Source organism: Melospiza melodia, chromosome 2, assembly GCF_035770615.1.
Source record: "Melospiza melodia melodia isolate bMelMel2 chromosome 2, bMelMel2.pri, whole genome shotgun sequence".
Classification (NCBI taxonomy): domain Eukaryota; kingdom Metazoa; phylum Chordata; class Aves; order Passeriformes; family Passerellidae; genus Melospiza; species Melospiza melodia.
Window position 1 is genome coordinate 14,792,663 of NC_086195.1, and position 23,957 is coordinate 14,816,619.

General features: G+C 40.4%; 1 long non-coding RNA gene across 7 annotated transcripts in view; it reads left to right on the forward strand.

The window, feature by feature from the left end:
- LOC134433715 (uncharacterized) overlaps positions 1-23,957 on the forward strand; it is a 228,679-nt gene that overhangs the window by 153,170 nt on the left and 51,552 nt on the right. For 4 of the 7 annotated variants that reach the window (XR_010031697.1, XR_010031695.1, XR_010031700.1 and 1 more), the window contains 2 exons: positions 2,771-2,883; positions 10,243-10,346. The exons of 2 other annotated variants lie outside the window; for them this stretch is intronic. This is a non-coding gene — a long non-coding RNA (uncharacterized LOC134433715). Of the gene's footprint in view, positions 1-2,770; positions 2,884-10,242; positions 10,347-11,639; positions 11,826-23,957 lie in introns of all 7 variants that reach the window. One more of the 7 variants, XR_010031696.1, reaches the window with a different exon arrangement.

Sequence of the window (23,957 nt, forward strand, 5' to 3'; positions counted from 1 at the left end):
GCACCTGGTATTATGTGCAGCAGTGTCACCAAGAAGCAGAGCTTTTGATAGATCTGTCATGTTGGGAATATGGCAAAGGCTGCTTTTCTGAGGAGCAGGGCACAGAGCTCAGCAGGATGGATAAATGCAGGCCTGGCTCTACTGCTGTTAGAGAATCAGCTGCTGCAGTACTCCCTGACCATGCTCTGCTGGAGCCATATTCTGCAGAGCTGTAGCCATTCCCTGTGTAGCTAGAGATGAGTTGTGTTATAGCAATGATAGTGAGGCTGGTTAATGTAATGCCAGTCAGAGTCCAGTCTATTTCTGTAATGCCCAGACAGCATCTTTTAAAATAAAATGAGCTCTTGCTTCTGCCTGAATGCTGCTAAGCCTCGAAAAATACAGAAGAGTTTATGAACCTCAGGATCACCTGTCCTTTCTCCATGTGTTCTTAGCAGTTATTCCCTATCTGCCCCTAAATTTCACTGCACCTGTGCTCCCTGTCCTTCCCTTCCCTACCCAGCCTGGAGGATGCAGTGGTGGATGTGGCAGGATGACCTGCCACTTCTATTTGTATGGCAGAGCCGGTATCTTTGTCCTCTTTGGCCAGTCAATTCTTGCATGCAGAAGCAGATCTTAAACCAGCAGTCACCAGGTGTTATTGGAGATATGCTGGGGCCTGTAATTTTGAAAGGACACCAGTAAAAATGGTTAATGAATACCTGTTACATATGGGAAAGACTATTCCTATCTAGCAACAAAGACAAAATTTGCTCAGAGGCAGATCAGTGCAATGGGAATGAAACATCTAATTATAGCTTAAGAAACTAAGATAATTTTTGGTGGTTTGCTGGGATAGATTTCAGGAATAAGTTTCATCTGGGAACAGCAAGACTGGGCAAGTCTCCTATGGCCAGGGCTAATAGAACATGAGGCAGGGCTAGCCAAAAGTATGTAACAGCACATTTTCTTTGTGGCAAACTAATGTGCTGTGGTGTGCAAATTGATGTGTAGCTCTACCTACTCTGCAAGTGTGTAGCTTTCAGACAATCTACATCCAATGTCCAGGCAGATGACTGCAGACAGATGGGGTTTGGCTTTCTCTGCATTTCTTCAGACAGGTATACCACTTTCTCATTTATTTTTTTCTTTTTCACATCATGTTTCCAGGAGTTTTTTGAGCAATGAACTGAATATCTAATTATTAGGCAACTGTAAAACCACTGAAAAGGAAACAGTGAAGGATCTAGTAATAATGTGAATGCAGGCATAGATGCCTCTGTTGGAAAGATGTGCTTCAATTTCAGCCTTTGTGAATGACAATTTAATTGCTGTGTCTCTGCATTTGTGCTCCATTCACTACAAAGGAAATAAGTGGGAATTGAAACATGGGAATAGACACACTGGTCATAACTGAGCTGTACTGAAATGCTGTGTACAAGATGATGATTTTATAATGGGCCCATCTGCCCACCTCAAAAAACCACTACAGAGATTGACAGGATTTGCAGCATCTGTTGTTCTTGTTCCATCTTCAGAATGGCAAAAGGTGTTGAGTTTTGGAGTTTAGATGCACAGATCTTCATAATTTAGTTTCTTCTTGTGCTCTGTGGATAAGTCTTAAATAATTTTCTCTTGCCTTTTTTCCTGGTCCCTCACTGGCATGTATTTTTTCCCCCTACTACTGAAAGCTGGTTTTGCATCTGTTACGGTTCCTCTGTATAAGTAAGGCTCTCCTTATACTTTATCCAATACTTTATCCACTTAGCAGAACCAGAAAGTTTAACAGACATTTTCATGAACCTCTCTTTTTTTTTTTTTTCTAGAAGTTCTAGTGGTTTTGACACTGCATCTTTCAAAAGATGTTAAGTATTCATCATGAAGTCTCTCTGTACAGAATATACCAAGTTCTCTTGCAGTGTAATGATAAAGTGGTCTAAGCTTTCCACTCTTGCTGTAGATAATATATGTCTTGGGATCTTCTGTTACTGTGTAAATATTTTGCACTTTTGAAATAAGGTAAGTCATTCCTTAGTATATGAGTCTTTTCTGTAAGATGAGCATGATCAGTTCTCATGAATGTGATTGTTCATTTGCCCCACAGCTACTTATTTCAGCCTTAACTCCCAACCAGTCCTCATGATCTTTGGCAATTTCACCCACCTCTCATAAGCAACTTCTTCTGTTCCCTGCATCTACATGCTTGAAATAACTCCTGCTTTGCCACCAGCAGGTTCCTTCATTGGAAAACCAAAAGTGCAGGCAGTTTTCCCAGACTGGATTAAACTCTGTACCCACCTTTCAGCAATAATGCATTCTCTGAAAAGTTTTTCAGTGCTATCACTTCTGTTTCTGTGTAAGCAGATTTCTGATGTCTACATGTTTATCACCTGACTGGCCCATCAGACTCTGTTAAGTTTGGTTTACATAGTGCTGCTTAGTTCATGGCTCTGTAGTACCACCTTATCCCTTATCAAGAAAAGGCTTTTTTATTCCAGTTGCTTTCTCTCTGCCTTGAGAACAAGATTTTCTGTGAAAATTTTGTCTTTTTTCCTATCCTCATTTTATATTCTCCAAATAAAGAGAAAGCAAGCAAAGCAAATACACACTGAATCTCCAAAGCATTGCAAATTGATCTTGTGTTGTCAGAGAATAGCTATGATTTAAGTTAAATGACAGACAGGCAGAAGTCCTGCCTCAGCTTTGTTATTCTTAAGAACTCCTGGGAGGACCTTCCATGTTCAGATATTCCATTTTACCATTTGCTTCTCACTTTCTTACAACTTCCTAGGTTCAGTCCTGTGCTGCTGCCTGGTGAAAGATGCCTCTTACAGAGAGGTTCTTGGATTCCAGCTCCCAGGCTGGCCCTGGCATTAAAGTGGAATGCACCCTGCTGCTTTACAGGTACCACAGAGGATTGTATTGGTGTGGTGGGCTTTGTTAGAGCACTCCAGTGGCATCCTCTTAAAGCTTGCTATGCCACACACATATCAAACCGAAGTGAACTGTGCATTTGCAATGTTAACATTGAGTAATAGATAAAAATGTATATGCCTTATAAAAATGTAGTTAATGGGAACTCAGAAAACTCAAGACTGGTTCTATCATCGTATCAAATCCAGAAAAACCTGTGAAACATGTCTCTTGGCAAGGTATAAAAGTGGATCTACTGTGTGTGGGGAAGGACTTGAATATGGTCTACACAGCATGTCCTCAAAGTCCTGGCTGGTAGAAAACCCCTGGCCCTGATGTGCCAGGGTCTCCATCTGTTTCCATTCAGAATCAAAGGCTTTGCCATCCAGCTCATATATTTCCTAATCCCTCCCAGCGTATCACTGGCTTCCACCCACTATGAAAATTATGTTGTTCCTCAGCAGAGACAGGTGCAATTATTCCCTGCTTTGATCATAAACAGAATCAGATAATGGCTGCCTTGGTGCTTAAATTAGACATCTAAATTTAGTGCCTCTAAAAGCAGGAAATTCTTTTCCACAAGGCTTAGTGGTATTTTTTCTCTTATGGATGACATAGTTCATGTAAGTGACATTTGCATAATTACATAACCATGAAATTTGTATGTGCTACATACTACTTTGCACTTGTTGGAGACTGTGTTAACAGCTAAACTTCCCTGAAGGGATACAGGGTTAAGGGGTGACATTCCCTTGAACTCTGTCCTAGGGAGTACTAATCATTATCTGGCTGCATGGAAACTGCTGTAACTCCTGTTATTTATTATCCTTTTGCAAAATAAATAAAATCACCAAATGATATAGAAAAGTCTAAGATCATAGAAGCAGAGCTTATACTTGACTTAAAATGTCCTGTACAACTTTTATTGTTTGATTTCAAATTTAAATTTAAAATATTTTAACAAATCTAGGTACTTGACATTGAAGTTAACACCACTACTGTTGTAGGAGGTTTTGTATTATTGAGACTGACTGTCCTTGAGAAGCACTTCAGTAAGAGTGCATAACTTAACTCCAGATGGAAATCCCTAATTGCCAAATGTGTGGACAAATACACTTAGCTTTTGTGAGGAGCATACACAGGGAGGTGATGTTGCTGAATGGATAAACAGCAGCAAGCCCAAGTCATGAACAGAAAGGGGATTTCCACTCCTGTATCACAATGTTGTGGTCCCTAAGCCAGTGGCCTTACAGTCTAAAATAAAGACAAAAGGAAGATATTTCTTTCTGGAGGTTTTCATGCAAGCCAGTGAATGTGATGTGACATAAGCCATGTTATTCTAATGACACACACCAGTCTGGTTTGAAATGTCTTTGGTGTTTTTGTAGGATAATATTAGGTTGATTGCTGTTTGGGAAAGATCACATTAAATTTCTCTGTGGTTTAGTAATTAGATAATTTATGATCTCACTTGTACATCAGAGGCTCAAAAGCACTTGGGAAACCCACTGTACACTGAGGCTGGGATTTTTTTTTTCCTTATGAGGAATGGAAAGGAATTTTCAGTGCTTACTGTGGGTCTCTGGAGGCTGTACCTTCACATGCAAGAAGTTCAGTGCCCTAGGAAGAAATCTAGGTGTTGAGGACTGATTGAGAAAAAAATTTTTCCCATTTCAGGTGAGTTTTACTTCAAACTAGTTCTGCTCTGGTTCAAAGGACAAAATGGTCATAGCAGCTGGAGGACAGTAAATGTGTTCCTCAATCCCATCCTCCAGTTTGATTTAATTTGAAAAGAAGCTGGTTAATTGTAAAAGTATCCTCTGAGGCCCTTCCATCATATGAATCAAAGCATTCTAAGTGGCAGCAACTGCACAATCTGCCTTCAAAAGCACGTTCATGATCTGAACTAAAGCACAAACGTAGGCATACTCTGTACTAAAATAAACACAGCTGCACTAAAAGGATTCATTTTATGTCAGAGTCCTATAAATTGGGATTTGGCAATAAAGTCCTTAGTAAGCCTGAAATATGGCAACTTGCCCCATAGGCACTTCAATATAAATGTCTGGATTTGTTATTTTATTGCTTTTAATATTTTGCAGATTGCTGAAAAAATAAACTTAGAACATCCTGATCTAATTTACTAATTGCATGAAAAATCAGCTGTAATAAACTATGTAATTATACAGGGAAATGGTAATTTCTGTCCAAGCATATTTTGCACCCATAACTCCTTTTTCTGTAATATTCCCATTTCAGATTCTGCTGAGGTTTTATAGCATGCTGTAGGTTTACTGAACTGCCTGCTTACTGAACGCTCAGAATATTTGCACATATGCAACATTTAAGGAAATATAAATTCATTTCTGCTGACTCTTTTTCCAAAAGCAAATCTAAGTCAGCTTGTTGTTCCATGTCAGTGTGGCAGTTTAATGTCTTTTTTGCTTAATGTAACCAGCTTGCTATAAAAAAAAAGAAGTAATTGAACACTAACAGATTTTTTTTCCTGAATCTTTCATCACAATTTCTATAAATCAATGTAAAAGTAGGGGGATAAAAATTATCACTGGCTGGAAATTACCTTGATTGAAGTGTGAGGCTCATCTAGAGGTGCTGGAGCTAGAGCAGTGAAATGCAGTTCCAATGAGAAGTTACAGATTGGAGATGCAGTGGTGTGGACCACCTGCCTGGGGAATGGCCTTACTTTTGTCTACATAGATAAAAAGGTCATTGAGTTCCTGAACTCATAGAGATAAAAACAGTTAGATTCTGTCTCATCAGGTCTCAAGAGAAAAACAAACACTTTGAAACTAGTCTCCTTAGGATATAACATTATAGCTGAGTTTCCTATCACAGGAAAATTTTCCCTCTCATTTGCAGACATAGGAAGGAAGGAATAGCTAACCAATTAAGAAAGTAATGGTCTTGAGCTAATTACTTACCAAAGTTTGTTGGCATGCAAGAACCACAAGTTTAAGCTCCCCTTCTTGTCATGGCAGTTTTCTCGGGGGATTCCACACTTCTGGCCCGGGTTGATCGGTCCATCTCAGTTCAGGAAAAAAATTTAAATTCTTGTTTTCAAGAAGGGATGTTTGTCTAGTCTCCAGACTCCCCTGAATCTTAGAAACCATGCCTAAAGCTGGTCTGTTTCTAAGAATGGCAGTGTTCGTGGAGCAAGATGTTCCTGTGAGAACACTTTTTGCCAAGCCAACTGTAGTTGGGTTTTTATCTTTCACCTCTGAGATACCTTATTGCAATCTGTCTGATGACTTGCACAGACTTTCCTGTATAATGTCTGATTGCTCAGTAGCAATGGTTTCAGGTCACTTTTCACTTAAATGAACATTCAATTTCTGAGATACAGCTAGAAACCAGCTTTAATGAAGAATTTACCACTGTGCAGTCAATAAGCAAGCTGAGTACTTTACACCTGGAACAGAGGGTTACCTGATGTTTTATCAGAAGAGACACATGTGATAATGTGAGACTTTTTCAACGCAGCTGATTCTCACAGCTTGAAACTCTGTGTCAGAAACAAGTGAATAATCCCTCCCTATGAGGTTTTTTCCTTTGTTCCTAGCACTTCACCATGACCCCATGGATTCCCAGACTTGTCTCAGTTTGCATACGGCCTGTCTGCAACATCACTTGAATATATTACATCCCTAATGCTGATGCACTCTAAATTTGTCAAAATACTGTGGCTAGACAAGCTTAAAATCAAAACAGGAAAGCAAAGAGAAAAGCTCTTGATTATGGATATGGAGCTGCTTCTATGAAAGCATCAAATTAAGCATGGCAAACTTGTATCAAAAGTTTCCCCATCTCTTCCCCAAGCCCTTCAGGAAAAGCTGCCTTGGTTGCTGCAGCTGAGGATTAGCCCAGTGGGCTCTCCCAAGGCGGAGTCCTCTGGAGCAGCAAGGACTCCCCTCCTCTGGATTACCTCATAGGATCACTCATCACATTCCTCCCCTGCTTACAAATGGATCTTTGTCGCAGACATTTTTCACAGAAATCCTTTCTTTGGGATTTGTGCATCTTCTGGGAAGCAAAGGCCCCAGAGAAGAATGTAAACAATTGTTATCAGCTGCTGTGAAATGCAATAGGATGCACCTGTGATTGGTTCATGTTCCATGTGTACAATTAAGGGCCAATCACAGGAGCAAGCTCGGAAAAAGATTCCCTGGACACAGAACTTTTTTTTAGATTCTTTTCTATTCTATTCTTAGCTTTTATATAGCATATATCAATAAATCCAGCCTTCTGATCATCAAACAAGATTCTCATCCTTCTCTCACCCCAGCGACCTCGTCAGGTCGCTGTAATAGATCTTCAAAGCTAGGAAGGTCTGCTTTCCCCTCCTCCAGCTAATCAATTTAGAAAAGCTTACTGTAGCACACTTTGCTGTTTGTGCAAATGCAAATGAAATGTTGAAGTTTGCATTTGCATTTGCAAATGCAAATGTTGAAGTTTGTCTGTGACTGAAATAAACAAAGCCCTTCTGATGTGTTGATTTTCCATACCCTGCTCATCCTCTAGTGTCAGAAGTTGTTAAAATTGCAGTTTTCTGTCTCGTCCCTTCCTGGACACAGAGCTTGTGAATCTTTTTGTGGTGGTACAGCAATCTCACAGAATCACAGAATGGGAAAGGCTGGAAGGTCATCTGGTCCCACCTCCCTGCTCAAGCAGGGCCATCCCAGAGCACCTGGCACAGGATTCTGTCCAGATGGTTCTTGAACATCTTCCATGAGGGAGACTCCATGACCTCTCTGGGTAATCTGTGCAAGTGCTTGGTTACTGCACAGGGAAGAAATTCTTCCACATATTCAGGTGGAACTTCCTGTGCTTCAGTCTCTGCCTGTTGCCTCTTGTCCTAAATTTGGCAATCCTGGGAAGATTGCAATCCTGGCTCCTCTTGACACCCTCCTTTCAAATACTTACAGACTCTGATGAGGTCCTCTCTCAGCTGCCTCTTCTCAGGGCTCAACAGGCCCAGCTCCCTCAGTCTCACAAGAGAGGTGCTCCAGCCCCTTAAATGTCTTTGTTGCTCTCTGCTGGACCCACTTCAGGAGCTCCTTGTGTCTCTCTGGTCTTGAGGCAAGACACAGCCCTCCAGACAGGCCTCACTGGGCTGGGTGGAGGGGCAGGATCACCTCCCTGCCCTGCTGTCCCTAATGCACCCCAGGATCCCCTTGGCCCTCTCGGCCCCAGGGCACTGCTGGCTCATGGACAGCTCATTGTCCATGGGAGCCCAGGCCCTTCTCTGCAGAGCTGCTTTCCAGCAGGGCACCCCCAGCCTGTGCTGCTGCCTGGGCTGGTCCTTCCCCAGTGCAGGGCCCTGCATTTGCCTTTTCTGAATCCCAGACCCTTCCTCTGCCCCTCTCTCCAGCCTGTCAGGCCCTTCTGAAGGGCTGCCCAGCTCTGGCTCTGCAGGGAGCTCACTGAGGAGGCCTCTGCCCCAAGTCACTGATGGATATGTCAAATAATACTGGGCCCAGTATTGAACCTTGGGGACCACCACCAGTGACAGGCCTCCAACTACACCTTGGGCCCCATGATCTTCTGAGATCAGCCATTCAGACAGTTCTCAATCCACCTCACTGTCCACTCATCCAGTCCACACTTCCTGAGTTTGTCTATCAGGATATTGTGAGAGAGAGTGTTGAAAACCCTGTTTAAGTTGAGCTAACTGATATCCACCACTTTCCTCTCTGCTCCATCACCATTCCAGGGACTGAGCTGAGGCTGACCTGACTGGTTGGTAGCTCCCTGAGTTTTCCTTCTTTCCCTTCTTGAAGATTGGGGTGACTTCTGCTACTTCCAGTTCTCAGACACCTCTCCTGATTCCCATGACCTTTCAAAGATGACAGTGAGCAGCAGATTGGGTCTAGTCAGCATACTGAGCCCTCCAGTCCTCTCAAAAGGGAAAAAGTTTTATATTTTTCAGAGTTTTTTTTCAGGTATTTACTACTTTACCTTCTTTTTCTTAATTGAGGAGGTTGTGATGTGGGGCATAGGCATGGTAGAGTGAGGCTCCAGCTCAACCTCTTCCTCAGAGTCCTTCTTAGGAAGGGCTTAGTCTTTCTGCTTCCCCTCTCAGCTCCACCACTAGGCCTACACAGGATTATAGAGGATGTTTGCAATCATCTTGCAGTGTGTGGTAAATTGCTGGGTTTATACCAGTGTTGCACAAGGTGTATTAAGAACACTTGTACCAATGTGGCATTTGCTCACTGCCCACAATTGCAATTTTCTGAACTCTTGTCAGTCATAATACAGCCTTGTGTTCAGCCTTTAAAGCAATGTCTGGATGTAAGAGCAACTATATATTGAATATCTCACTTTCTTTCTGCCTCATAACCAACACATCCATATGTATCTATATATTCAGATTTAAATAAAGTGGGGTATTAAGCAGAAAAAACAAAGACACACAGAAGATGAACTGGGCTAATACTGTTTCTTTTAACTAGTCATAAAAGTTTTGTCTAGGCTACTATCAGGGGGGATATACAATGGGAGAATTTCCCCTAATTAGCGGGAAAAAATTCAGACCATGTTAAATAAATCCTTTAAAAGGTGAGTGGGAATACTATAGTATTAAATATATTGCCCATAGATAGAAGGTTGTGCAATGGTTGTGTCATGGTAGCACCTGTAGAAAATTGGATTTATTTTTTTTCTGATAGATAGATAGATAGATAGATAGATAGATAGATAGATAGATAGATAGACAGACAGATAGTTGATAGTTTGGTAGGTAGATAGGTAACATAGAATGGAAGTTAAAGCAGATTTCCAAGCATTTAAACTCTCTGCTGCTATTTAATAGCACAATCAATAGTTCTGAAAAGGGAAAGACATTTGCAATGCTAATTGCAATTCACAAGTGGGGGCGTACTGAGTGGGTGGAAGAGTTAGTTGTTTGCTTGCTGAGGGACATTTCAGAGCTGCAGAAGTTCTGATACTAATAATTCTTTTTGTAAAACGATTATCTGGCTGACTAGAGCACTGGAATAATTTCTAAATCAAAGAAATCAATGAGGGTGGTACCTCCTCAGGTGGTGACTTTGTGGCAGGTTGTTCTGGTTGTCTCAGTGCTCCCACTGAGATGGAGAGCTTCCAGCCATGGAGCTTGTGGCATCAATTTTCTTTGCTACCTCTTAGTTGTATACAAGGCTTGTCTCTTCCCCCCAAATTTTGTCAAATATGTATTGTCTTTTCCTATTTTATGGTATCTACTTTTTTATTTCTGAAAAATAATGGATATTTTTACCTTTGGTATGACCTAAATCTGCCACCCTTTTTAATCTTATATAACCTGATAAGTGCTCTGCTCTGTACATGCAGATTTGTTGGCCCCAGCTGAAGCACTTGGAGAATAAAGTACACACCAGTGTGACAGAGGATCACAAACCTGAGCTCTTTACTCCTCTTTCCCTCATTAAGCCAGGGTGAGTGTTTTTCTAAATAAATTTGGTATTAGAGCAATTTTTTTTTATTTCCTAAAACAAATACTTCCCCCCCCCAGAAAAAAGTCCTGAAATTCCTAATTAACTTCAACAAATAATTACCAGAGAAGGGAGAGCTTTGAAAAAGTAATGTATTTTTTTTTCCATTTCAGCACAGTGTTCTGAAGCTATTTTATCACATTCCACTTTACAAACCAGTAAAAATCCATAAAATAGAAGCAGTAATTAATCTCTAAGCATTTCAATTGTCTCCATCTCTTCCTTGAAAAATCTTATGACCTCTTTAGTCAAACTAAAATATATATATTACCTTCATTAGTATATGAGCATGATTACTTTGAAGTTCTGAATATATCTATTACTATAATCTTAAAATGTCTGCATTGCCTTGCACCAACACTCTGCATAGTCCTTGTCTGTAATATCTGTGTAAAGCTGGAAAATTGTGGCTGATTCTATTGGGGTTAGTTACAATATGTCCAGGAGCAGCTGCTGGCCCAACCTATCCAAAGGCTGATACCAGAAAACCTGGAGGCTGATGAAGAAGCAAGGAACAGTGACTTAGGTTCACTGTGTGATAGTACAGAGAGGGGCAATGGTGTGGACAGAATCTTCCTTTGTTTCCCTTTCAGAGGATCTCAAGAGTCTTGCTGCTAATATTTGTGTTGCAATATCATTCAGTCTCCCTCAGGAGGGCTGAGGCCTGGTTGTTCTGGCCATGAACTGAGGGTGGCAAGAAGAGGTTCCAGGGAAAAGGGAACCACAGGGACAACCTAGCACAGGGGCAGTTCAGGATCTGTGCTACAAATAACCACTTGCCCTGCAGGTTCTAGGTACAATGCCTAGATTGCATTTGTGGTTTTATAAAATGTGATTTTCTCTTGGAAATATATGAAATGGAGGAATTCTGAAAACACTGATCCTTGCATACTGATCTGCAGGTCATAAATCTCTGGCTATGAGCTCTTGTAAAACAGTTTGGAGATCATAGAATCATTGAATGGTCTGGGTTGGAGGGGACCTTAAAGATTATCTACTTCCAACTCCTCTACTGTGAGCAGGGACACCTTTCACTAGTTCAGGTTGCCTAGTTCAACCACTGCTGTAGTGGTTGAACACAACCACTTGTAGACACAACTTGTTCCAGTGCCTCACCACCTTCCCAGTAAAGAATTTCTTCCTAATATGTGACCTAAACCTCTTTCATCTTAAAGCCATTCTCCTGTATCAGATCACTGCATGCTCTTGTGAAAAGTTCCTCTGCACCTGTCCTAGGTACTGGAATACTGCTGCAAGATCTCCTGGAACCTTCTTCTAGATGAACAATCCCACCTCTCAGCCTGTATGAGAGGCAGGAGAGGTTCTCCAACCCTATGATGATCTTCATGGCCTCCTCTGGACTCCCTATAACAGGTCCACATCCATAAGTTGGGGATTCCAGAGCTGGATTCAGTACTCCAGGTGGGCTCTCATGGAAGTGGAGTAAGAGGGAAAGGATTACCTCCCTTGGCTTGCTGGCCATGCTTCCTAGAGATTTCCTAGTTTGATTTCTAACAAGATAAATGAACTACTTAGTGAACTATCAGTGGATCATTACATCCTGTGTAAATATTGAAAAAGTCAACAAATAAATACAGTGGACACCAGTTTAAAAAATCAACATTGATGAATTGCAACAGGACTGAAGCACAGTAAGATTCCTCTTTGAGGAAATGCTCCAAATGAGCTTTAATAAGCTGTGTCTTCCTATAATCCATGGGAATGTGAAAATCCTTTAAAAGGCTCATCTGTTTTCTTGAGTCAGATCCAGCTGAAGAGGAGGCAGCTTGGCGTGAGGGAAGCATGCCTGGATTGGGAACATGAGGCTGTACCACTGGTCTGGGAAGGCTTGCTCAGGTCAGAAGGCCGGGTGACTGCTTTCATGTGATACAGAGCTCAGGTTAATGAGCTGATGAGATTCCTGGCTCTGGCAGGGCACAGGTGTGGTACTCCTGCTCCTGGACATGAACTGTCGGGAGTGGAGTGCTTGAACACCAAAGGAACTTTCTGAGTGAAGCCCCCTGGGTACAAAATTACTTTTTCCATGAAAATGAAAGTTTAATTTCTCTGTAATTTTCCAATCAATTATGCAACTCTCCTGCTAGTTTAAGCATGTAAAAATGTTTCTATAACTTGCCAGCCACCTCAGGCTGAGGTTTGGCATACTTTCCCTATTTGTACTTCATCATGACTTCATTATTTCTAATGCTCTTTGGAAGTTATTGTTCATATGAATTGAAAGATCAGTGGAACTCATCGCAAGATTATGAAGTTAATCTGCACACCTGTACAGATTCTTCTTTCTAAAAACTCTGAGAATTTCTTGTGACTTTCACAGACATCCAGGCATTACTGAGGGTGTGACCAATGCTCTTCCTGCCTGACCCTACAGGCCAATAATTTCCTTCAACCTTTTTTGGGTGTACTTCTAATTTTAAACAAAGCAAGCTCATCCTTTCCATAGTCAAACATTAAAATTTTGTTTAAACAAAATTAGGACTGTGATGTAAAATCTAGGTAGTGTTAAAAGAAGACTGATGCTTTCTCCTTTAAACACGTGGGTTTGTGTCATGGCACATGCTTGGAATGTGCATCTTCAAATTAATTGTAGTACGATTTACAATTTCATGAAATTCAGTGCTTCATCTTTCATCTTTAGCAATTTTCATTAAATCTTCAATCATAGAGCTGCTCACAAAGGTAGCAGTGTTGTGTCAATACCAAAAATAGTGTAGCAAACATGGGTACAACAGGTGGAATAACATGGCAAAGTGATTTTGAGGAGAGTAGCACATGCCAATCTTCACTTACAGCTACTTTCTATTAGAAGCTGTGAGTAATCTGGCTAGAGAGATTCGAATTTATATATAAATATAAAAAATAAATGAGCAATATAAGAAACGTTTTCAGGGAGATTCGAACCTTGGAGAACTAAAGCATACAGCAATACTTTTAATATTCAGATATTAGAAAGAGAAGTAAAACTGTTCTATTTCCTTCAAATAAATATGTTGGATTTTTAAGAGCTAAACCATTACATTAAAACAATAACAATTTCTACACTAGCTCAGAATCAGCTTGAAAAATCCTGGAAGTATCTTGATGGTGGGAATAAGAAGAGAAATCTGTTTTTTGTAGAGTGACAGCAGCTTCTTTTATGAATTTCAGATGAAGAAATTAAAAATATGTTGCATTATGTTGCAAAAGAAGAAGTGAACTCAAAGTCCAATGACGTGACTTTATTTTGCAGTCCCTGATTAGGAGGCGTAGATATAATTTAAAAATGAAAAAGACTAAATGTTCTTCATGTTCTTTTTTTTTTAATATATTGAAAAAACACTTAGCACAATCAAAGATATGTGAGTGATAACAGTATTTTTGGATTTGGAGTGGGGGTTTCATAGTATTTTGGGCAGTGGTTAGCATAACAGGGTTGTAATTGGAGGGTTCAAATGTTGCATATAATGCATAGCAGTGGGAACTGGCCCTGACAACCAGCATTTGAGGCCATGTTCTTTCATCCTATAAAGACCATTTCTCTGGGGAGAGGCTGTGAGACATCAGAACATCAGAACTACAAAGTGTGGCTGGGTGTGCTAGAGATGCTGCATTCAACCTAAGGTCTTGCAGGATGGCTCAAGTCACAAGCCACTCTGATTGATTTGGTTTGCTCAGAGTGTCTTCCCAAGCACTTGTCCCATTGTGCTTCTCCCTTAATGCCTCCTCCAGCATTTCGGCTTCAGTTCTGCGCAGATTTCCCTGTGCTTGCAGTGCAGTGCAGGGACAGACTCTCTAATGGCTCCAAATGTGCCACACAGAGCTCTCGGCACCCTGGGGCACTTTGATCCACTTCTGGCATCTGACATTCACGTACCCAGCTAAAGAACTGGTGATCAGGCTATTGAACCTGCTCAGTTCTGTGTCAGCACGTCTCTATTCCAGTCTTCATGACTCACAAATCAAATATTTCATTCTTCAGCACCATGAGAGGCTCCCTCGGTAACTGACACATTTGACAGCCACACTGCACTTCAAAGAACTTCATGGGGTTGTTAGCAGTAGCAGGGATTTTCACAAAGTTGTATTTTTAGCTCAAAGTCTGAAAGAATGACTTGACATATAGTACAGTGATCATAACCTTACTCTAAGCACAATAGGCTGCTTAATTTATAACTTCTTTCGGAAATAAAAATTCAACACTGAATACTCAGCGACGTCAAATCTTCTGTAAAAGAAACACAAAAGTGCAGAAATGCTGTGTGAGCATTTATTAAAAGTAGCTCTGATTGCATTTTTCATTCTATACGATGACTGATGGCCTAGTTTTCCCTATATTGTTTATTTTGTGGATTTTTAGCTGCTAATGTTACTGTCAAAGATACACAGTTATTAGAATACATTAGCAGACTGGTTTAAGCTAAATATTTTCTGTAATATTTGGACCAAAAGAAAAGAATTCTGTTCTGGAATATTCATTATCCAAAATAAATTCCAGAGAACAATGACAATATGTTAAATCTCCCTGTCTGTTGAGTGCCCATGTGTCTTCTTTTTGACTCATCCAGGCATGTGGCCAATGATGAGTATTTCTAAAGGGAAAAATTATCTTTAAAAAATACAACAGAATATACCAAGGTCAGTGAATTGGCAAAAATTGTTCCCTTGGTCATCTCTCTTCTCCTAACTTTCCCCATTTTATCCTTTTGATTTGCCTTTTTCTTCCACATGATATCATCCATGCTCTCAAGCCACCAAATTCAATGAGGAATGGGAAACTGGAGAAAGTAGGACTTGAGCTTGCTATTATCCTAACATATTGACTTGCATGATGTTGTGTACAGACCTCTTATAATTTTTTTGTGTCTTGTTATTTCTGTGAAGCATTTTCTTGGGTGGATGTGCCTGACCCACTGTGTTGCCCTAAAGATGGGAATTGACTCCATGGGATGAATCTGTCACCTTATTTGGCCTTTTCTAGGCTGGTGTTCACAGCTCTGTTGTAGCTTGTGCAAACTCACTGCAAATTTACTCAGCTAACACCACCAGAAGTGCTTGTCTAGACACTTGGCAAATGTTTGTGGTGTATATTCATTCTCCATGGTGGTTCTTAATTCAAATCCACACCACTGTGAATTGTTGTGGATGCTCTGACTCTGCTCTGTGCATGCCCTGGATGCAGAGGCTGCATTGCTGTGTGATCCCTGCTTTCTGCAGCCTGGCATGAGGCTTCACCATCACAGATCTGAGTGTGACTCTGGGGTCTCTAAAACAGGCAGTGAGTTGCTTTTTGTTGATTAAAACAGACTAACATGAAATAAGTGTATTGAAAATTCAAAGGCTGCAGTAGACAATTTAGAGAGAAAAGCATTTTTCTGTGTGGATCTTCCTGGGGTATTGCTGAATGAGCATTGCAACATTTTCTCTTCTCTTATGTCACGTGTACTTGTCAGCACTACTCCTTGCTCTGGAAGGGGGTATGTAAATTACATGTCTCTATCACATTGCCTTAAATTTAGTTTTTCTGCACTACTGTGAATGTGAAAAACTAATTCTAGGAATACTAATTTGTTAATTTCAGTTCCTACACTGAATGGATTTTGTAGTTGTTTTTCTTTTTTTCTTGTTTTTTTTTTTTTGGTAACATTAATAGGTGTACTGAGTCTTTTATCTTATTTTTCTATTTTATCCTAGACCCATGGAAGCACATTTTTAAAAGTTGAATAAAAGTATATCAATACTCTATAGGGCTTTCTGTGGATTTATCCACCATATTTCAAGTTAGACTGGGGGATTAATTTGTGTTGCAAATTCTTTCATTATGTGAGCTTGTCTACAGGACAGAAAACATCAAAAAAAGGTTTTTATTAAAGGAAGTATTGCAAGATTTCCAGCTTTCCTTTTGCAAAGGATATGAAAGAATGAAAAAGCCCAAATACAAACACTAAAACCTGTTAATATGAGGAATATAGCGTCTCTAAAATCTATGTAGAATTTTCTGGCATCTAAATCCATATTCTATGAATCTATGATGTGACATAAAATTGTAAATGCTAAGGTGGAGACTGGGACAGGAAGTCACAGAGAGCAGCAGCTGTCTGTTATTATCTTTCCCCATTTCTATCCTAATGCTTATGGAGGAAAACCTCATTTAGGACTATTTTATTCTTATTCCTGTTTTTTCTAACTTCATTTTGATTGATTAAACCCTTAGGTTAATCACACAACAAAGATTGAAAATTAAACAGACCCTGTAAGTGAGCAGTGGTGCATGTTGCAGGTATATAGGTATCAGAGAGCATTTTCCTTTTCTCACCTGCCTGACCCTAACCCTTCTGCAGCCTCCTCAGCCTCTCCTCGACTCCTTCCCACCAGATGTGTCTCCCTGCCTAAGCCTGTGCTATTCTGTGATGGTTATCTCAGGCTGTGGGGACTGAAGGCCTTATTTTCCAACCCTGCCCCCTTTAAAAAAGAGCTGGGTTGCCACGGTTACAGATTACACATTGAAAGGACGGTATTTACACAACCACCCAGTGGGAACTCACATAACTCCTGCATACAAGTTTTCTTTCATCCCTTCCAGTCTTACAACCCTTAAACCTATTTGGTTCTGTTATTTGTGTCTTCAGGTTAAAGTGGACATTTTAACCTTAACTTCGGTCTTCTTAGTATGCATATTTTTAAAGACCTTCCTTGTTTTTTGTATTGATTCAGGAGGCTCAGTGACTGCTCCTACTCTGCACTGCCCTAACAGAGACTATAGTAAGAAACACAGCATCTCTGTTTGAGTTTGGGAGGGCAGTTATGTTAGAAGGGTAAAGATTCCTCCACTGCTGAATGCTGGTCACTGAAGGCAGGCTGTAACTCTCTAATGTGGTTGTTGCAGCATTTTCCCCACTGAGGCAGACAGTGAAGCAATGTCTTTAGCTCATAGATTTGATTTATCAATTAGGCCAGAAGGATTTATTTTCAGTTTGCAGAGTGAATCTACTCTACCAGCACAGAGGGTGGGAGGGAGCATGTTCAGATGGTGAAAACTGATTGATATGGTGTGGTTTTGACTCCCCAGCATGCCTGTACTTGAGAGGGCAGTGCAGACACCAGGATGCAGATACCAGGATGAGATCAGCTAATGTCTGAAACATCTTATTAGCCTGGGCCATGTATCATCCCATCTTTTCCAAGCTCTCCAAATGGCCTCTGAAATCAGCACATCCTTCTTAGTGCGAGACTGTATGCAAACATGCAAAGCCCACCAGACTTGGATCTATGCCATTGGAGCATGGGACCAGCTTAGAGCAGTCTGCTCTGCTGACAGAGCACCTGCAGGTGGAGAAATCCACCCCTGCAGTGATTTTGAATTCATCCTTTTTTTGTAATGTGGCACTGCAGCTGAGGGAGGCTGGTATAAATGTTACTGTTCTTGATGCCAAAAGACCTCTGAGCTGTTGTTGTGCTTGTAGCTGGGAGAAGAAATGTTTTGAATCTTTTTAGAATTATATACAGGTGTATTTGAGGACCTGGGATTTGGATTCTGTAGGTGATGAGGAAACCACAGAAAGATTAAAATGAAGTATCTTGCTGCTTCCAGGTGGGCTTGTTTAGCTGCAGCATGGTTCCCTACTAGTGAAGAAATATGGATTATGGGCTTTGATGTAGAAAGAGTTTTGTGCAATCTTTGAGCATCTGACTCTTAATATAACATTTTAACTTCAAATCTGTGGTTGAGAAACAATGAAAATTTATTGAGCAAAACAGAGCAAGCAAAATCCTCCACCTTTAGACTAAATGGAAAGGCCAACTTAAGCCAGCTGAGCTAGTAACCTTTCTGTTCTCCAGCTTTCCCCAGGTATTACAAGACATTCAAAACAAACAAAAAACTCACATAGGTTATCATAACGTAGGAAAACATTCTTTTTCATGATGAGGGTTGTAACTTTGCATCTTGACTGAATAATAATCAATCAAGTAAAGAGTATTCACTAAAAACGAAGTCTAAGTTTTAATTAAATCCACAGCAGTTGCTATTTTTCAAAGTACATGGGAAGAGGCAGAGTATGATATATTTCCTTGATTGAAGAATTTTCAAGTTCCAGCTGGACAGCACTTTAATTAACTTCATCTTCTCCCTTTTCTCAGCTGAGGTCTCATTCCATTATGATTCTGAATCAATCTTAAATGTAACATTTTGGAAAAGACAGCTTTCTCACTGTGTGAATGCTAAATGTGTTTTTTCTTCAGTAGGCTGAAAATCTTCAAACTTGGTATACTTAAGGTTGTGGTGGCAAGTGTGGGGACGTGGAAAAGCCAGAGTGAATGTGGGGAAGCCAGAGCAAAGATGATGGATGTGGGAAGTGTGTCCTGTAGAAGGCTGGAGTGCAGCACATGCTTTTAATGGAGCTGCTCCTGTTTCTGTTTGCCAGCTGTAGTGTGGCACTGGGGATCTGCTCAGTAAAATGATAACACTTGCACAACAAACTGTTTGTGCCTGGCTGGTTGACAAACTGAGAGCAGCAGTATCACTGCTGAACAAGAGCCCAGAGTCTCCTCTGCCTCATCCTCTCACACTGAGCCAATTGCCAACAGTCGAAACACAGCATCTATTTCACAGGTTAAAGTTGAAAGAATTTGTGGCAAGTACCCAGAGCCCAGGTTGAGGTTTTCCTCAGGTCTGGTAAAGGATGTGGAAAAGTCTTCATGAGGGCTTTGCACAACTCAGGCAAAAGGCTGGAGGAAGGGACTTGTCACTAGTGGCAGCCAGCACCAATCCTTCCTTCCCTGACAGTCACTGAAAATGTATTTTATACACACTTCAGTGGGTAAAATATGACAGGTGCTATGCATGTAGTAACAATAATTTATCTTCTCAAACAGTTTAGATTTCAAGAGAATGATACCAGCCAAATGGGATTGGCCTTTGTAAACTGATCTGTTGGGAAGGCACCATTGGAAAGACAAGTGCAATGTGTGGGTATCCACACCATGGTTTAGAGCTGTGACTTTGTCTCTACTTGGAAACAACAGAATTAAGACAGACAGGGTGTCAGCAGACTAATAACATCTAAACCAGGCAGTTGTCTTGAGTTTGGCACATCAGAGAAATCATGCCACGGCATGTCACGTGTAATGTTAGAGAACATGATGTTTCAATTGTTAAATCAAAGTTGAAACTTAGACATTGTAATTTGTTCCTCCGGATTTTGGTTTAGTGAATTTCCCTTTTCTTCCCCTTTTCATTATTTTAGATAGGGTCTCAGTCTTGGGTCGCAGTGTTTTCTATGAAAGCTTCTGTTGAGTCTTCCAATTATTCAATTTACTTGTATTATAACAAGTTAGAGTTACTGAGATCTCAGAAGCAATACTACTGCCAATTTATTTATTTATGTTAGTCCTGCTTGTAGTGCTGCCTCTAGGACAAAAGGAGGGGAAGTTTTGAGTGGAGGTGTAGTTGTTTAGCTTGCTCTTTTCCTTGCTGAGACAAAGTATGGCAGTGCTGCAGTGCAGTGGTACTGGACCTGGCATTAAAAGAATTATGTTGGGCCCTGGAAGCATGCTGGCTGAAGCAGAGTGGAGTCAAATGCATTCTGATTTTCCCTGCCAAAAGGCTTAGCAGCTTGGGCACCAATGAACCAGTGACAATAGACAGCAGTGTCTGCATGGAATTTTATGGGGGTGTTGTGGTTTAACCCCAGCTGGCAACAGAGTCCCACACAGCTGTTCAGTTACTCCCCACCCTGCCTCAGGTGGGATGGGAAGGAGAATCAGGAGGGAAAAAGTAAAACTTATGTGTTGAGATAAGGACAATTTCATAATTGAAATTAACTAAAATAACAATAATACTAATAAAAAGAATAGGAGAGAGAGAGAGAGAGAGAGATAAAACCTAAAAGACAAATAATACATAGTTACTCACCACCCACTGACTGGTACCCAGCCCATTCCTGAACTGCAATCAGTCCCTTTCTGGGTGACTCCCCCAGTTCATACAGGGTGCATGATGTTCTGTGGTGTGGAATGTCCCTTTGGTCAGTTTAGGTCAGCTTTCCCATCTCTGTTCCCTTCCAGATTTTGTGCAGCTCCTCACTCTCAGAGCATAGACATAAAAGTCCCTGACCTAAGGTAAACACTACTTAGCAACCAAAACTTCAGTGTGCTGTCAACATTATTGTCATGCTGAATTTCAAATACAGCACTGTACCAGCTACTAGGAAGAAAATTAACTCTGTCCCAGCTGAAGCCAGGACAGGCAGAGTTTGTCATTCTGAATTTTTTCATGTTCCCTACATTGCTACCTCTCTTGCTTCTGTATCCTGGTATCTCTTTTTTCTAACTTCAAAGCTATTTCTCAAACAAAGGGTCCATGCAGGAATTCTCATGGTAGACCCCTTACTCAGAAAATAGGAGTTGAGTTCAATGAGAAGATAGGATTGATTGTGGTCATCAGGTGCAGAGCTCAAACAAGAGTAGCTCACTCAGCTGTCCCCTTTTGTTCCCTTCCCCTCCATTCTCCATGCCTGTTCTCTCATTTATCTTGATCACCTCCCTTTCACTCTACTCTCAAATAATTTTGTACCCTGGTTACTTTTTCCTCACAAATCTCTTTTGCTACCTCTGTATCTGAACTTGGTGTTTCTGCTAGGGTTTCCTATCCAATCATTTAGCAGTACCTAGGGACCTAGCAAGGGTTTACTCTTCAAAATGCCTTTGTTCTCCCCTCCATTATATGTGAGATTACATAGAGTCATTTAGGTTGGAAATGACCATTGAGTCCAACCTTTATCCTAACACTGCCAAGTCCACTACTAAATCATGTTCCTAAGTGCCACAACAACAATTTAAAGTATTTTAAATAGTTCCAGGTTAATACCTTCCCTGGGCCACTTGTTCCAATGGTTAGTAATTCTTCTAGTGAAAACAGTTTTCGTAATAACCAATCTAAACCTCCCATTTTGGCCATCTTCACATCTTAACTACCTGTGAAATTTAGTCATCCTTCATGGTATTATTTGCAACACTTGTTAGCTTCCTGCTCCGTTTTCTGCCTTGTCCAGTAATTTCTCATGGTTAATTCACTGAGCTGAACCTCAGGGCACAGCCAAACCTTTTGCCAAGTGTACCTTTACAGCTGGAAGGGAAGACTCAAAGCATGGTCACATTCAGATGGCCATGGAGGAAACTGTGTAAGAGAGAGGACAAGACAGGAGGAGTCAGAGACCCTTGTTGAACAGGAGGACATGGCAGGCTGAGTCACAGAAAATTCAATCCACAGAGAAGTCAATCCACAGGAATGACTGCAGGGACAAGGAAGAGTTCAGCTGCTGGAGGAAGACCTGTGGAGGGCATCAGCTGCTCTGAAGGGCAGTGACAATTGGCACCACTGGGGAATGGGGCAGCAGGGAAGGAACACTGCTAATACAACTCCTGCAGTCAGGAGGGGCTGCTGACCTGCCCCAGGGGAGGTTTACACTGGACATTAGGGAGCACTTATTTGCCAAGAGGATGGTCAAACACTGGAACAGGCTTCCTGGAGATCTGGTGGCTGTCAATAGTCTGATAGAATTTAAGGAGCATTTAGAGAATACCTTTAACAACATATTTTACCTTTTGTTCAGACCTGAAGTGGTCAGCCAGTTGAATGAGACGTTCCTTGTAGGTCCCCTCAAAATGTCATATTGAGTTCTAAATATGTTAAGACTGGATATAAAGGATAATTCTAATCAAGAGAGAGGTGAGTGTCTAAAGTGTGCTCCCCAAAATATTTTGACCACAGCAATCCCCAATACCAACTAATGAAGTTTACAAGGCAGATTAATCAAGTGTAAGTGAATGTGTTTGCAAATCTGTTTTACATTTGTGATGTGCCTCTGACTTGATACCTAATGCTGGTGCCAAAACAGCATAAGAATTCAACAATAAAAACTTTGTAAAGTGACTATGTTTTCTTCATAGATTTTTTATAATAACAAACATAGAAAGAAAATATAATGTATAGTTCACTCCAAATTGCTGTTTGTTTTCTGTGATTTTCGTAGCATTTTTCCTTTTATTAGTAGTAATATTATTATTGAGGGTTTGAAGTATAGAAATAAAAATTTTTCTGTAAGTTTGAAGTTTCAACCTAGTTTTACTGTTTAAAAATAAGGGCCAAACTTTTTTAGAGTGCTGGCAAGCAGGAATAGTAAGAGAAAACCACGTTGTCTTTTCCCCCACTTCTGCTTCTTTTATTTCTTCTAATAGCTTGATGTGCTTGCCTGAGGAACTGGAGACTTTGCCATAAATTTTAATTCCTACAGAAAGGAGGCCTGACCTGAGTTTTCTAGAACTAAACAGGTGTCTCAAGCAATTTTCAGGTTTTCGTGATTTTGCTTTCTCCAGAAATTGCATTCATCAGCAGAGAAGTGTGTTTAGCAAAAAATATTATTTTAGGCAGTGGAATAAGAATTGGTAATTTAATTAAAAATACATAAAAAATCAGAGACTGTGGACAAAATCATTATTGGCAGGATAGCATTTGATACCTAGAAAATTTAAAACTACTCATTTTAAAGTGGAGAACTTAGACCTGGGTGAAATGAAAGACATTTTAATTTAGTCCCAGCCCAATGTGTGGAGGAGAACAGAGTCCTGAAAAACATAAAGTATTTAAAAAACTTCATTAGTATTAAAAAACCCCTCCTAAACACATCTACATGCTTAATTTTTTATTTGTTCTTATCATGAAAAATGAGGTGAGAGAAGTATGAAAAATGGAAATGCAGCAATTTAAGACTCATGTTTAACAGCTTGATTAAAAATTTGAAGATAAGATTTAGAATCTTGGCATTTAAATAATCAGCTCCTTCTGGTATCCTTTGCAGAAGGAAGTGCTGGATGTGGGTATAAAATGAGGATAAAATATGATATTAATTTGCACTGAAGTAGCAAATATTCTACAGAAGTCTCAGGTCATTAATCTATCTTCCAGCTAAGGGAACTACATTAATAGCTTATGGGATTTACAGGGCAGGCTTCAATTTAATGGTTCAACCAAAGTTTGGGAAAAATAGGAAAGGGCATGATACTGGAGAATACGTTATATCTTGATGCATTAAAATCAATGGCAAAACTTTCTTGGCCTAAAATGGCCTCTAGATAGTTTCTAATTTCAGTGCTGCTGCTGAGCGTTAATTGCCTGTCTGCAAAGTGGAAGGAACCATATTTTCCTGACAAGTGTTAAAACTGACTGTAATCCTCATAGCTCTGTCTTGAATAGGAAAATAATCTGAATTAACATTAAGCTTTAATTGCATTTTTGGAGATGAATGGGATGGGGGTTGAGCTTTTTAGAGTGTGGCCTCAGCCTACAAAAAACCCTATATTTGCAGTGAATTACCAGAAGGTGCCTGCAGGGTCAGGAAGTTTCATTTGCAGTATTTTCTAAGCAGTTCTCATCATCATAGTCCTGCATGTGTTTTGTCACTAGTTGCTATGTTCTTTAAACTATAATATTTCCCTGGACTCTGAAGCCAGGTGAGAAACCCTTTTTTCATTTCTTGCTGTTGGAGATAGGGGCTACCT